This window comes from Crocodylus siamensis, chromosome 15, assembly GCF_052110815.1.
Source record: "Crocodylus siamensis isolate JL-2025a chromosome 15, ASM5211081v1, whole genome shotgun sequence".
In the NCBI taxonomy this organism is placed as follows: domain Eukaryota; kingdom Metazoa; phylum Chordata; order Crocodylia; family Crocodylidae; genus Crocodylus; species Crocodylus siamensis.
Genome location: NC_143409.1, coordinates 12,222,137 through 12,237,095, shown reverse-complemented (window position 1 = coordinate 12,237,095; position 14,959 = coordinate 12,222,137). Strand labels below are relative to the sequence as shown.

At 46.4% G+C, this 14,959-nt stretch overlaps 1 pseudogene; it reads left to right on the top strand.

Moving 5' to 3' along the window:
• Positions 1-11,865: 11,865 nt before the first annotated feature.
• LOC149852107 (uncharacterized) lies at positions 11,866-13,831 on the top strand (annotated as a pseudogene).
• Positions 13,832-14,959: the final 1,128 nt, after the last annotated feature.

Genomic DNA, 14,959 nt, shown 5'->3' with positions numbered 1-14,959 from the left:
CTTTCTGGGCAGCCCTATTATAATAACTGATTTTTCACACCATCTTTGTGGTGCACAAGCAAATCTAAGGTTTTTTGGGGGGACAGCGTCTGACCTTTTAAAATGATATCAAATGATATTAAATGCTTGTATATTATTTTGTCTGCTAGGGAATGAATACCTTGTCTTGCTTTGGTGTCTGGTTTACAGGTTTATTCTGGTACCAGTTGCTGATAAGCATGGCACTGGACTCTGTCTTTGTTCTGATCAAACTTCTCCCGTTCTGCTCCCTTGAGTATGTTGAATAGAAAGGAAGCAAAGAGTCCACTTCCTCTCCTCTCCTCCCTTTGATACTATAATTAAATGCCTCAGCCCTAGGAAGAAAATAGGTCTTCAGTTACCGTCTTCAAATACATAACACTGCCTAGATGTCAGCTTGTCTCAGTGTTAAGATTTTGTGCTTTGAAAAAAAGAGGAACATTACAGGACAGGTGAACAGTGAATCTTGTCTCCCAGAGCTCTGCCAATACACTTCAATCCTGCCTTGTACCACTTACAGCTATTGTTGCTCCAGACTCCCTCTATAACCATGCCAATAAAGCTGAGCTCTGACTTGCGACACCCCCGCACTACTCCAATCCTAAGCTTCTGTCACAAAGAGAGTGCCAATTTGGGGGATTTTTTGAGCCCTTACACAGCTGCCATTTGGGCTTTTAGTGAAACACCATGTTCATTTTCATCTATAAGCAAATCTGGGTTTTCAGTCCAGTATATAAACTTAGCTCCTAGAAGGCTCCATTTATGGTGAAAGTAATCACCATTATTTTGAGTACTTCTTGTTCACATGGACACATAAGCCTTCAGGAGTCTTAGCAGTTTCTCTTTTCTGCAGCAGCATACCCATCTAGGCCCCGTAGTCTTCTACTTCCAATTTTTCTACTCCCTGCCACTCTGTAAATGTTGAAAAAATATTTTCTTTTTCCACTTTTGAAAAGTTACAGATCAACCAAAGCACAGAAGGAAAGTCTGTAGTTTTGCCTCTTCGAGGAACTTCCCAAAATGTCCTTACCTTGGGAAAGTTATGTAACAGGACTGGTAGGAGGAAGTAAAGGTCCTGCTGCCAGCTGTTTTGGCAGTTGAAGCAGAGAAGCCAACCACTGCCTGGCCTGTAGGGAAGTAGATCCCCTGGGATCCATTGAGGTTGTCAGAGTTGAGACCTATTAGTGAGGCAGCCTTTGGTAAGGTCACCATAGAGGGCAGCTTTTCCATAGCATGGCCCTGTTGGTTACTGGTTGAGCTGAGTCACTCATATAACCTGTAATCAAATCCTATGTGTACTCAGGAGACTTCTTTGTGAGCTCAGGGGTGGAAAAGCCATTCTGTAAAATATTGCCTTCCTCAACTATATAATGCTAAGATCCACTAAAAGTCAGCCCTTGAACCCAGACCTTGGACTCAATGATCTTTTGAGGGCATCAAGGTCATTTGAGATTAATTTCTATGATTAAAGACAACCTGTTTCCTGTGCATCTTGCACATGCCCAGCACCTAATGAATGATCCAGACAGGTACACGTAGAACTGACTCAGCACAGCTTTCAGCATCAGATGATAAGCCTGTTGTGCTAGTGTGGTCCAAGAGCTTTCTCCCAGCATGTCCCACAATTGGGCTATTGTTGCTGACTGCACGAAGGCTCTCCAACCTGACAAATGGAGTCTTCTGCTCCCACAAGGGCCCTTAATGAGTTTGATTCGACTCTGAATCTGCCTCTGCACTGCTGAATAAAACTGCAGGAAATGATAGAGCAGCAAGGGGAAAACCTATTTTCTCTTAATTTTCATTATTCCATCCTTGCACACGTCATGTCCTTAGCTTCAATGTCCACAAGATCAATTATCCACGTATAATAACCCCACTGCTGTTGCCAGCTCCAGTGCACAGTTCTCTACCACTTCTTGATTTATTCCTATTTATACAAGGAATGAGAAGGCTGTGACAAATAAAATTAGTTGCCCACAGAGCACCCGAGATCTCTCCCCCTCAATTTGATTTGGTTCTCATTTCTACTGAACCTGCATAAACAGCTATCCCTTGGAGGGTGTCCTGAAGGTCAGTAGACCTAGGAAGTTTTACACCTGATGGCTTCTGCTTATTACGCTGCTGGCCATGCAGCATAAGGACGCTTGACAATGAGTGAAATGTGCAGCTCTCCAACCTGCAGAATTTTCTGGATGTCCTTTGAACACTGCTAGAGCCAAGTCCCTGGGCGAACAGCTATTTGCAATAGTCTCGGCAATACTGTCTTCTCTCAATAATCTTCTTTTGTGCTGAAACTTGCAGAAGGCAAATAAAAGGGAGTGTAAAATAACTGAAGTGAGAGTGTTTTTGCAGCATTCACCAAGCTCTGGCAGGGAGTGCTTTTGTAAATGAAAAGCTAAATATCCATGTTTTTGGCATTTGTTTAAGCTGGCTCTTTTTGTTTCGCTGCTAAAACCCAGTGCAGTGTACAAACTCTAAGGCATTACAAACCACCAACATTTCTGGGCAATTGGCTTTACAGAAAAGGGAGACAGAAAGGGAATGAATTACTTGGGCTTCCTTATCTGACTCCTCCTCATTTAAACAGCCTTCCATCCTGCTTAACTACTTTAAATTATACCTCTGTTATGTCACAGCAAGACAGGCAGTACAGCCATTATTTTAATTTTAAACTAGATTCAAACTCAAGTCTCCATGGGTGAATAAACTAATGCATTTGTTTTATTGCATTGCTCATAGTCCGTGATAAAATGTCAAAGGGAAAAGGGCTATTCTTAGCATGCACAGAAGACTATTACAGGCATGTGCGGTACACACGTTTCCAATATTAATTATTGTTATTTTATTATTATTACTACTTAGCACTTCTACGGTGTTTTTCATCTTCAGAGCACTTCGCAAACATTTAGCTAATTAATTAAAGCGCATTTCATGCAAACTGTTCCATTTCCATCTGGATTTACAATCGGTTCCTTCTTTATAGAGAAATTATATTGCATATAAAATAAAAAGCCAATTGTAGCTAAAAGCGGTAGCCTAAGAAGAGCAGCGGGAGGCAGGCAGTAATGATGTCTTTACAGCTGTCACCCACGGCTGGGGTCCTAGCTGCTACTACATTGCTTGCTACTTAGGGCACCAAGGGAGACCTGCAGCTCACAGCAAGAAGTGCAACCAGTATGAGATTGAAAGACAATGGAATGGCCTGATTTGTACTTAGAGGTTTGGAAGTGTTGAAAGCGGCATGTGGCTACCCAAATTCCTCTGCAGGTCTATCACGGGACTAGCAGTGATTATTTCAGTGTGACTCTGAGTCAGAGCAACAGTGATGCAATTCTCTGATAGTCTCCATTCTGGAGATTAAGTTAACTCTAGGGGCACTGACAGACAGGCAGCTTCCTACACTAGCTCATGGCACTTCACAGAAAGTGCTATGAGTTAGAGCAACCCTTCTGACCACTTGGGTGAAGGTGTGTGGAAGTCAACCTCCTCTTAGGAGCCAATCAGCAGAAGAACTGCCTGTCTGCAGCTTTCCTTCCCCAGCCTGGCCCCCACTCCCAGATCTGGTGCTGTCTGCAGGATGGGAGGGGAAGGAAGGGCGGGAGCTCTGGGCTGTGGTTTGCGCAGCCTGAGCTGGAGGGGGAGAGGGTTGGCAGGGGAGGGCCGTGACATCGGGGGGCTCCAATCCACACCCCACCCCCCTCCAGCTCAGGCTGGGCAAACTCCAGCCCAGCAATCCCCCCCCTCCCTTCTCTCGCCTCCCATCCTGCAGAAAGCACTGGGGTTGGGGTTGGGCTGATGCAGCCCAGCCCTGTTCATGCACAGGGACTGGCAGAAGTTAATGACGGTGCTCTGCTTTGGAGTGCCTCCATCTGAACACTCATTAGATGAAGGTTAATTTGTCATGCAATTGGGCACTTTCAAAGCACTCTGCGGCCATGCACTTTTGCCAGGGCATGGCTGTAGAGTGCTTTCAGGGGGCAATCTCACAACACATGTCACTTCTGTCAGTGCTCCAAGTGCAAAGGCTTTCTGCTCCCAATGAGGCTTGAAAGGCTTCGAGTACACACAGCTCAGTGGGAACACTGATGTAAAAACACCTACATTTGTGGTGCTGCCTGAGTAGTCAGCATTCTCCAGCATCATGGAGAAACCCTGGTATGTTTGCATTCATGCCTCATTTCTTGAACCATTAAAAAGAGAGGAGTATGGAAACCCTTTTTTCAACCCCTTGGATGCAGTGCCTTGGTGCATTCAGTAGTGGCTGCACTGGCTGATAGAAAACAGCATGGGTCAGCTCTGAAGGGAGACTGCGGTCTTTCCGAATGTTGTTAAATTAAAACATTGGCGACATGTTAGGGGGACATTGCAGGGGGCACATGCTTCCCCCCAGATTTCTATGCCGACAGCAGGGCATGGAAGCACTGGGCTGCAGCTTGGCCAGAGCCAGGGCCTGGGAGCAGAGTGGGTGGTGGTATGATTTCTGTGCCACTGGTAGTGCAGCAGTGGGGGTGGCGGTGATGTGGATTGGTGTCCCCCTCCCTCCCACTGGCAGCAGTTATGCATCACCTGTGAATAAAAAGCATAGGTCCAGAAACAGGGGGCAGAATTCAGGTGTGGTGTAAAGTGGTGTGAATCCACTGAAGCCAACAGAGTTGAAGCTGTTGAACCCATATCTAACTTGAACAGATTTTACAGAAGGTTTATTAAATGATCCAAAAGCAACTAGTTCACAATCTGGAATAAGGACAAATTTGTTTAAAAACTTACTTTGGGTTCAGTGGTAGCAATAAAAAAGTAATATACAACATATGGAAAAGAAGCCATAGGAGTCAATCAATATAAATTGGAAGTTATGAAGGTGGGGGAAAGAAAAACATCAGAAAAAATTCATAGCTGGCAGGGGTAAGGAAGATAAGAAGTTATTATATAGATATTCAGAATGAAAGAAATCCTGACAGTGCAATAGGCACACTTCTAGATGAAATCTATATAATAGTGCAGAAAGGGCAAAAATATTCTGGGGTTGGGGGGAGTAGTAGATACACTGGAGGGTAGAACTAGGATTCAGAGAGACCTAGATACACTGGAGGACTAGATCAAAATAAATCTCATGAGATTCAACAAGGACACGTGCAAATTCCTACATTTAAGGCAGAACAATCCCATGCACTGGTACAGGCTGGAGACTGACTTGCTAAGCAGCAGCTCAGCAGAAAAGGACCTGGAGGTTACAGTGGACAGTAAGCTGAATATGAGCCAACAGTGTGCCCTTGTTGCCAAGAAGGCTAACAGTATACCAGGCTGCATCAGTAGGAGCATTGGCAGCAGGTCAAGGGAAGTGATTCTTCCCCTTTATTCAGCACTGGTGAAGCCACTCCTGGAGTACTGTGTCCTGTTTTGGGCCCCCCACTACAGAAAGGATGTGAACAAATTGGAGAGAGTCCAGCAGAGGACAATGAAAATCATGAGGGGGCTGGGGCACATGACTTACAGGGAGAGGCTGAGGGAACTGGGCTTGTTTAGTCTGGAAAAGAGAAGACTGAGAGGGGATTTAATAGCAGCCTCCAGGTACCTGAAAGGAGGTGGGGGGAAGGGTCAAAAGAGGATGGAGCTGGACTGTTCCCAGTGGTGGCAGATGACAGAGCAAGGAGCAATGGGCTCAAATTGCAGCAAGGGAAGTTTAGGTTAGCTATTAGGAAAAATTCTCACCAGGAGGGCAGTAAAGCACTGGAACAAACTACCCAGAGGATTGGTGGAAGCTCCATCCTTGGAGGTTTTTAAGACCCAGCTAGACAAATTTTGGCTGAGGTGATGTAGTTGGGGCCGATCCAGACATTTTTAAATCAGCAGGCACAGCTAGCTTATACCTATGAGTCTTAAAAGAATTACCTGAGGCACTTTCTGGCCTCCTAATAATAATAATACGTATTTTATACATCTTGGAATATTGAGGAAACTCCAGAAGAATAATGTGGCAATATTTAAAAGTTAAGGGGAATGATTCTGGTAGCTGTACTGCAGAGAAGGACCTGGGAGTGACAGTGGCACATAAGCTGAATGAAAATCAACAGGGCACTTTTGTTACAACCCCCCACCCCACCCCACCAGCAGCATCTCGTGCTGTATTAAGAGGAGTGTTGTCTGCAAATCAAGGGATGTGATTCTTCCACTCTCTTTTGCATTGGAGCCTCACCTAGAGTCCTATGTCCACTTTTGGGCCCCACACTTCAAGGAAGACATGGACAGTTTGGAAGGAGTCCAGCAGAGACCAACAAAAATAATTTAAGGCATAGTGAGCATGGTTTAAGAGGACAGGCTGAAAGAACTAGGGGTAATTAATATGGAGAAGCAAAGACTGAGAAGGGGTTTGATAACAGTCTTCAAATACCTGAAGGGAGGTTACAAAGAGGACGAAGACGGATTTTTCTCTGTAGCTGTAGGCGACAGCAATGGCCTCAGGCTGCAGCAGAGAAAATTTTGGTTGAAGATCAGGAAAAGCTTTCTGATTATTAAATGATCAAGCATTGGAAGAGCCTACCTACCTAGAGACATTGTGGAATCTGCATCCCTGGCAAGACCAGATTAGCCAGACACTTGGCTGGGATGGTTTAGCCAGGGATGATCCTGCTTTGACCAAGAGCTTGGCCTAGATGGCCACATGTGCTTCCTTCCAGTGTACATAAGATACTTAGACTTTTGTAAAGTCTATTTGAATAGGGCCACATGCCATTCTTGTCCTGAACTGGATAACCAACAGATCTCAAAAAGGAGTAATCTTTGGAGAGTCATCATTGAATGGGGGTGTTCCTTGTCAGACCTGGCAAAGACTGGTATTATTCTAGTCAATATTTTTTTTCCATTAAGATCTAAAAAATAATGTAAAATCACTTCTGGTAAAATTTGCAGCTGATACAAAGATGGACAGAGTGATAAATAAGAAGGATGTAGACCAAACAAAATGTGCTTGGCCAAGGACAAATGCAAAGTAGGACATCTATCAACAAAGAATACAAGCCATGCCTGCAGAGCAGTGGTCTGTTTCCTGGAAAGCAGTAACTCTGAAAAGGATCTGAAGATCAAAATGGCCAGGAAACTTGGCATGGTCCCACTGTTATACTGTGGCAAAAGTGGATAATGCAGGTGTTAGAAAGAAGGGGTTAGTAGGAGTAAGAATGTGATTTTTTACCATTCTCCATGACACAAGTGAAACCAATACTGGAAAACTGTTTAGTTCTGGCACCCACATTTGCAAAAGGAGGTTAGAAAAGTACAGACGGTATAGAAAAGAGACAGAAAAATGATTCAACAGCTGAAGAACATACCTTACAGGAAAAGAGTTAAAGAGTCCAATCTACTTAGCTTATCAAAAGGAAAATTGAGATGACACGTGATTATAAGGTATATATATATATATTCACTGGGAGAAAATACCAGCAACTTAAAGGGCTTTGTGTTCAGTGAAGAAAGACATAAAAAGAAGCAATGCCTGAAAGCTGAAGCCAAAAAAAATTCAAAATCAGAAAGAAGACACCAAGATGTACACCTTAAGGATAATCAACCACTGAAATAGCATACAGAGAGAAGTACTGGGCTCTCCATCTATTGATGTCTTCAATCAGGACTGAATGCCTTTCAAAAAGATCTGTTTTAGCCAAGCCAACTTAAGTTCTAGTTATTGGTCTTACACACAGAAATAAATGGAGAGAATTTGAGGACTTGTGACCCACAGGATGATTTAATGGTCCCTTTTGGCTTTAAACAGTAGAAATCTGTGAAACAAGCTAAAATATGGCACCCTGCAGTTATTGACGCTGGTGGAAAAGCTTACATAGAAAATGCTCAGTGTTGGATGGGAAGGATTTCTTCAGTGACAAAACCCTACTTTGGCTCCACAGTTACTGTCCGTGGCTGTTGGTTACCCTTGCATTTCCCTGGTGGTCTCTCCAAGTTCCACCAAGCTTAATTTTCATTGTAGGAAATTTTAAATTTCCAGAGAAGAGATTCAGGGTGGCGAGATACATTTTGGCGTTGTCAGAGGAAAGACTGTAAATTAAAGCCATAAAATGTCCATCAGGGAGAGAACCAGCAGAGGAGAATCCACCACGCAAGACCATAGAGCTGGTCACAAAAAGTATTGTTTTACGAACAAATTTTGTCAATACATTTAACTGAAAATTTTCAGAATCTTATTGAAAGAATCTTATTTAACTGAAAATTTTCAGAATCTTATTGAAAAGCAGCAATCTTCTATTTCTGGGAATCAAATCCCAACAGTTTTCAGCTGAAAATTGAGATGTTCAGATAATGGCAAAACCCTAGTTTTTCCATGAACTAATCCCTCCCTCATACACTATTAAGGATCATAGAGATACTTCAGGAAGATTTTCATTGCTATGAAGAAGCCATTTCTCATCTAAAAAACTGTTTTTTTTAAAAAAATGGAAACTCTTAAGCAGTTTAAACAGGGTGGTCTGTCCCTTTATGAAGGAACAGTCTGCCATCTTGAGAAAGCCCAGCTGCAGGGCATTTAGGTAACTAGGGAGTGCCCCACTTAAAATCTACCAGAAGAGGAAGCTGAGGACAGGTGGAAGAAAGCTGTGAGCCAGACGGGCTCCTACAAGGAGGCGCCAGAAGCTTCTCTGTCCGTCTCACTCCTGGTGTCAGACAAACCAGAAGGACAGGTTTCATTTATTTGTTTAAAATTCTGAACTTCGTGGGGGAGGACTGGCTGAGGGAGTAGGCAAACTTGCCTACAGAAGCCAGCAGGCCAAGCAACTCATTTACATAGTCCTAACAGGCAAGGGATATTAGGGGTGTGCGAAGTGGGCCCTATTTGATTCAGATTTGGCCCAAATCAGGGACAGTAATTGGATTTGTTGATTCAGATCACTGTCCCTGATTTGATTCGGCTGAATACAAATCTGAAGATTCAATGTTGAATGGGAGAATCAACGATTTGGACATAGACACAGCTTTAAAAGTTTATTCTACATACCTTGAGGTAGCGGGCATGGCTTGTGATTGCTGAGACGCTGGGGTGCATGGAGCGTCCCACAGGAGTGCAGGGGGGCCTTCACATGCTTGGTGTACTTCCAGTCCACTTCCAGGTCTGCCAGGGAGCATGCTGAGGGGCCCCCTGGGCCTCCCCGGCTCACAGGGGGACCCCGGGTGCCCCCCCAGATCCAAGAGGCACCAGTCACTAAACTGGGGGTGGACCCAGAAGTGGGCCAGAAGTGCTGAGTGCACTGGGGGCCCCCTGCTCTCCCGTGGGACACTCCATGCGCCCCAGCATCGCAGCATTCAGGAGCCCCTGCTACCTAGAGGTATGTAGAAAAAACATTTAAAGCTGTGTCTATATCTGAATCTTCCCATCATTCCGAATCTCTCTGAATCGATTTGGAGGGTTTCAGTTCATTTCAAAGAGATTAAAGGATCCTCTCGTTTAATTTGGATTTGGAGATTCGGCCGCCAAATTGGGCCAAATCTCTGCCGAATTGAATCAGTGACCAAAGCTTCTCACAGCCCTAATGGATATATCCCCAGGGCACAACACAGCGTAGACATCTGCACTGAAGCTCCAAATGAGCTAGCTGGGTACCAGAAGTAAAGCTGCATTACCCTGAGATCCAGTCAGCACACTGTGCTGAGATAGCAGCATTGTTCACCCGTGTACCTCTACATGGCACTGCCTTGTGCCTTAAAGACACAGCAAGTTGCAGTTGATGAGGAACTACTGATTTAGCTCCATGAGACACACAAATCAATAGAAGTAGAGGGTGCTTATACATTGCAGGGTTGAGGTCCGGATGAGCTAAAGAGCTGTTCTTTGGCAGATGAAACCCATTGGCACGGGAGAGCTCGAAAAGACCAGGATTTCCCTGCCTTGACATTCTAATACAAAATGGACATTTTACTCAATGCAAAGTAAGAGCAAGCAACTGCTAGTTATAAAGGGGCCTTTTGAATCTGAAAGGATGCCCCACCTTTTTTGCTTTTTAATATTTTATCCAGTTTCCCAATGTGGACAATGATGGCTTAGGGATTGTTGCTTTTATACTCATACTTTCCTGCGTCAAGCTTCTCCAGGGTGTTTTATTAAAACACAATGGCTCTGGTATTGTTCATAATAATAACACAACAATAATCCAAGGATCTATTGCTCTGACTGGAAATGACCAGTGCTGGCATTCGTGGTGAGCTCCTTGGAGAGCTTAGAGAGGCCTTCCCAATGTTCTCTTTATTTCCCACATGTGCCATAGGAGTGTGGCTGAATCCCTGTGTCTGCATAAGCTGAAGCACAACTCTCCACAGCTGTGAACTGGTCATGCTCCAGTGAGCCAGTTACCTACAGAGCCCTATCTCTTCTTCACCTGGATGCAGAGGCGCTCTATGGCACACTGCAGCTCTGAGAGTGCCTGCCATGAAATGCTCAAGGGGAAAAGTTTCATTTTTCACTATCTCCTGCGCATCCAGCTACTTGTGCTATTAGGCCTCAGTCCCTAAATATCCTTTCTGGCTCTATCACCTATCAGGCATCTGTATTCCTAGTGAATTTCTACTGACATGGACTGGACCACAGCGACAATGGGAGTGTAGGTATTAGATACATTTTAGGATCTGAACTTTGGTAACTGGAATGAAAAAATGACCCACCAGGAGCAATGAGGCATTAAAGGATGTGGTGCTAGAAACCCCTGTATTATGAATGGAATTTGAAGTGAGGTCTCCTCAAGTACATATCTCAAGGACACCAAATGTATCCCAGATAACTGTGGATGGACAATTTCATCTGCAGTGATTTGAGGTAGACTCTGAACCCCTTACTCCCACGAGTTATCCCACTGTTATTCCCTCAATGAGACTAGATGGGAATGTAACTTTAACCATATGATTCAGGACTGAGCTTTGTCTGGACAAAATAGGAGGCTGGGTTTTCAAAATCTGACACCCTCCCCCACTTGCCCACATCATTTATTCTTTCCCTGGGGCCAAGAGAAAAGCCATGCACGGGTTGCTACTCAACATACACTGATTTTAGCTAGTGAATTTGAAGGGGAAGATATTTAATAAGTGATTTTCTTTCCCTCCATGCCTGGCTGCTTTCCTGCTTTTGTGGGACTCAATTTTTATAGTTCAGCTTCAATTTTCAGCTCCATGCCCCTTTCTGAATGAAAAATTGAATTGAATTTACCATGATACAATCACTGAGAAGAGATTGACCCATGGAGCTCAGACCTTAGTGTGCAGTCCTGCCTTATCCTGGTGAGTTTTGAGGCAGTTTGTTGAAACACTTGACAGATTTCCAAATTGTCAAACGACAGTGTGGCAGGGCTCTTGCTCAGACTGCCCATTCTAGTGGAAGGATTATCTTTTGCATATATGCTATTAGACATAAACTACTTAGAATTAGATATTCTCCTGTGAATAAGGATGCCACATTCTCACAAGCTGTTGAAAACAGATGGCTGGGTCAGGAGTAGAGACTGGATGGCCTTGAGAGTGCAACAGTGTTGGAGATGTCACCATTCAAATGAACCAGCATAGGCAACTTGGATATTTAGAGAAAGCTGCATTGAGATGCCCATTTATACAGTGGTTTAGAAATATGGAATCCCAAATCTGTGCTGGGAGGGGTGGGGGGAGGAGTGGAAGCAGTAGGTACCTCCCAGAGGGGAACCTGGGTGTCAGGGCCCCTAGAAATCCCCCTCTGGGTACCTAGGTGAAGCACACAAGCCTGGTAAGGGCTGGAGGGTTCTCCTGTATCCTTGTAGGAACAGCAGCAGCAGCTGAGCGGCAAGAAAAGAAGCAGCCCCAATTCATAAGTTCCTGCTCTCTCTACATCGGAGGATGCATGGGAGCCAGTCATATAACTGGACATCTGACACGGCTGAAGAAGGAGGAGAGAGGGATGGGAAGATGGAGTGTGGAGCCGCGCAGCTGTAAGAGTGAAGCAGACACCGGTGGTGTTGGTGAGGGGAGAATCTCTATGGCCTGGGTGTTTGGAGGAGCACTCAGCAACAGGTACCCAAGACCTGGAAAAAGTGGTGGGGAGAGAAAGCCCCAGGACATTTTCACTGAGCCAGGTAGAGAGAGGGAGGATTTGTCATTCCTGATTGGAGCAGAACAAAGATAGTGGGTGCTTAATGCATTGGGTCAAATGATTGAGGAATGGCTGATTCCCTAGAATGAGTCAGGTGCAGTGAGTTGTACCTTTTTGTTTGGAAAGTGAGAATTTTAGCATGTGAACTGACCTAGCCCTTACGGACTTGAGGGGACTTTGATGATTTAATTAAATTAATTAGACTAAATTGATTTCCTTAATGATCAAATGAATTATGGACAGTTTTAGATTTCATTGATTATCATTATTGGATCATCTGGTAGAACTACCAGTTGGGGAGCAGGAGCAGAGGGAGCAGGGCACACATGTGCCACACACACATGTGTACCCCCTTACCTTGGCAGTGGAGGCAGCAGCTGCGGAGGAGACAGTGGCGGGGGCAGCAACAGCTGATTCCCCCTAAGGTAAGTGGGGCAGAGTGTACAGCACAGCTGAGGTGGATCCAGAGGGGAAGTCCTTCTCAGCCCTCTTATCTCGCCTGACAAGGAGCCACACTCCCAAGCCGCATGCAAACAGGAGTGCTCTGTAAGGGCGCACCGGCATTGGTGCCAGCGTTCACATAAGGTGGGCACAAGGTAGCTGCCCAGAGCGGCACCTCCAGTGAGCAAAAGCACCAGGTGCAGCTCTGCAGACATGGTGCAGAAACGGAGTGCGGCTGCCAGGGGCCCCGCCCCGGCGCTGCCACCTGCAATGGGCTCTTCTGAGGCCTCCACCCAGATGGAGCTCCTGGTGGGGTCGATGGCCCCTTGCACCCCTGTTTGTGGGGGGAGGGCTTGGTGGCGTCCTGGGGGGGTGAGGCCTGGCAGTCCCCTTGCCTGTCCCTCCTGTGCACAACTTAGGGTCCTGGAGGAGCAGGTGAGGGAGCTCCAGGCTGAGGTGAGCAGGCTGAGGGGGATCAGGGATGCAGAGAATGAAATTGATGCCTATCTCAGTTCTCTGCAGGCCCAGTCACCCACTGGACAGCCCCCACAGGAGACATATCCAACGCAGGAATGGCAGAAGGTGTCCAAATCCAGAGCACCTAGACCTAGAGTGGTGGAAGCTCCCCAGGTTCACTGGGGGAACAGTTTTGATGCCTTGGCAGCTGTGACAGAGAAAGACAGAGAAATTGCCTCCGGCCGGGATGATGCTACGCCCCACATGACAAGGAATGGGCAGAGAGCAAACACAAGCAGGAAGAAACACCGGGTCCTCGTCATCAGAGACTCCATCCTACGAAAACTGGAAGATCCAATCTGCCGACCTGACCCCATGGCGCGAGAGGTCTGCTTCATGCCTGGGGCTCAGGTTAGGGACATCATGGAGAGCATCCCAGCCTACATCTGACCTGCAGACCAGTACCCCATGGTTGTCATCCATGTGGGGACAAATGACATGGCCAGGGGCAACCCTGACTGCATTATGAAGGAATTCAAGGCTCTGGGGGACAAGCTTAAGGAGACAGGAGCACAGGTGGTATTCTCCTCTCTTCTTCTGGTGAGTAGGTGGGGATGGCAACACGAGGCCTGCATTGGCGAGGTCAACCAGTGCTTACGTGGTTGGTGCTGCCAGGCAGGCCTTGGGTTCCTAGATAATGATCCATGCTTTCAGGCAGGGGACTTGCTGGTGTGGGATGGGCTTCACCTCTCTCCTAAAGGCAAGCATGTCTTCTCTTCCAGGTTGGCTGATCTCATACGGCGAGCTTTAAACTAGCCTCACCGGGGGCGGGGGCCACAGGAAGATGAGGAGACACCAACCGAGCAAGACAGGTGACAAAAGCAAGGAGTGCCCAGGTAAGAAACAGGGCTCCAGACAGTCTCCCAAATTGGGGGATGGCACACGCAGCTAGGCAAGGCCTTAAATGCCTATATATCAATGTTCGTAATATGGGGAACAAACAGGAGGAACTCGTCCTCAGAATAGCCAGTTCAAACCCAGACATAATAGGGCTTATAGAAACGTGGTGGGATTCATCCCATGACTGGGCAGTTAGCATTAGGGGCTATAGGCTTTACAGGCAGGATAGAGAAGGAAGGAAAGGCGGGGGTGTGGCGCCCTATGTCAAGGAGCAATACACATCCTCTGCCAGCAGAATGAGGTCAGAGGAGGGGCAAGCTGAAGTGCTTTGGGTCAAGATACAAGGGGACCATGAGGAGAGGGATTTAATGGTGGGTGTCTACTACAAACCCCCCAGCCAAAGGGAGGAGCTGGACCGGGAATTTTTGGGCCAGCCTGCAGTGGCACTTAAGGCAAGGGATGTAGTTGTCATGAGTGATTTAAATTACCCGGACATCAGCTGGGAGGAACAGTCAGCCAGGTCAGACCATTCCAGGATGTTTCTGGCTGAGATACAGGACCTCCACTGAATTCAGGAGGTGCACAGTCCCACCAAAGGAAAAGCCCTGTTGGACCTGGTCCTGGCCACAGGAGACGACCTGGTGAGTGGCCTCCAGGTCCTTGACCACCTGGGTGATAGCGATCATCGCTTGCTGGAATTTACCATCCAGTGCAGGGTGTCAAGGGCATGCAGCAAGGCAGTAGCCCTAGACTTCGAGAGGGCCAACTTGAACGAGTTGAGGAGATTAGTGGGAGATGTGCTGGGGTTCTCAAGGGCAGGGGAGCTGAGTGCCCAAGATGAGTGGTCATTCCTTAAGGAGATGATACTCAGGTCTTAACAAGACCATCCCAACAAGAAGCAAGGGGGGCAAGAGTGCCCAAAAGGCCCCCTGGCTCACCAAGGGCATGCGGGAATGCCTGATTGCCAAAAAGGCAGCGTATACCCAGTGGAACGGGGTTGCTATCACCAAAGAGGTGTATACCTCCTCTGCTTGGGCCTGTAGG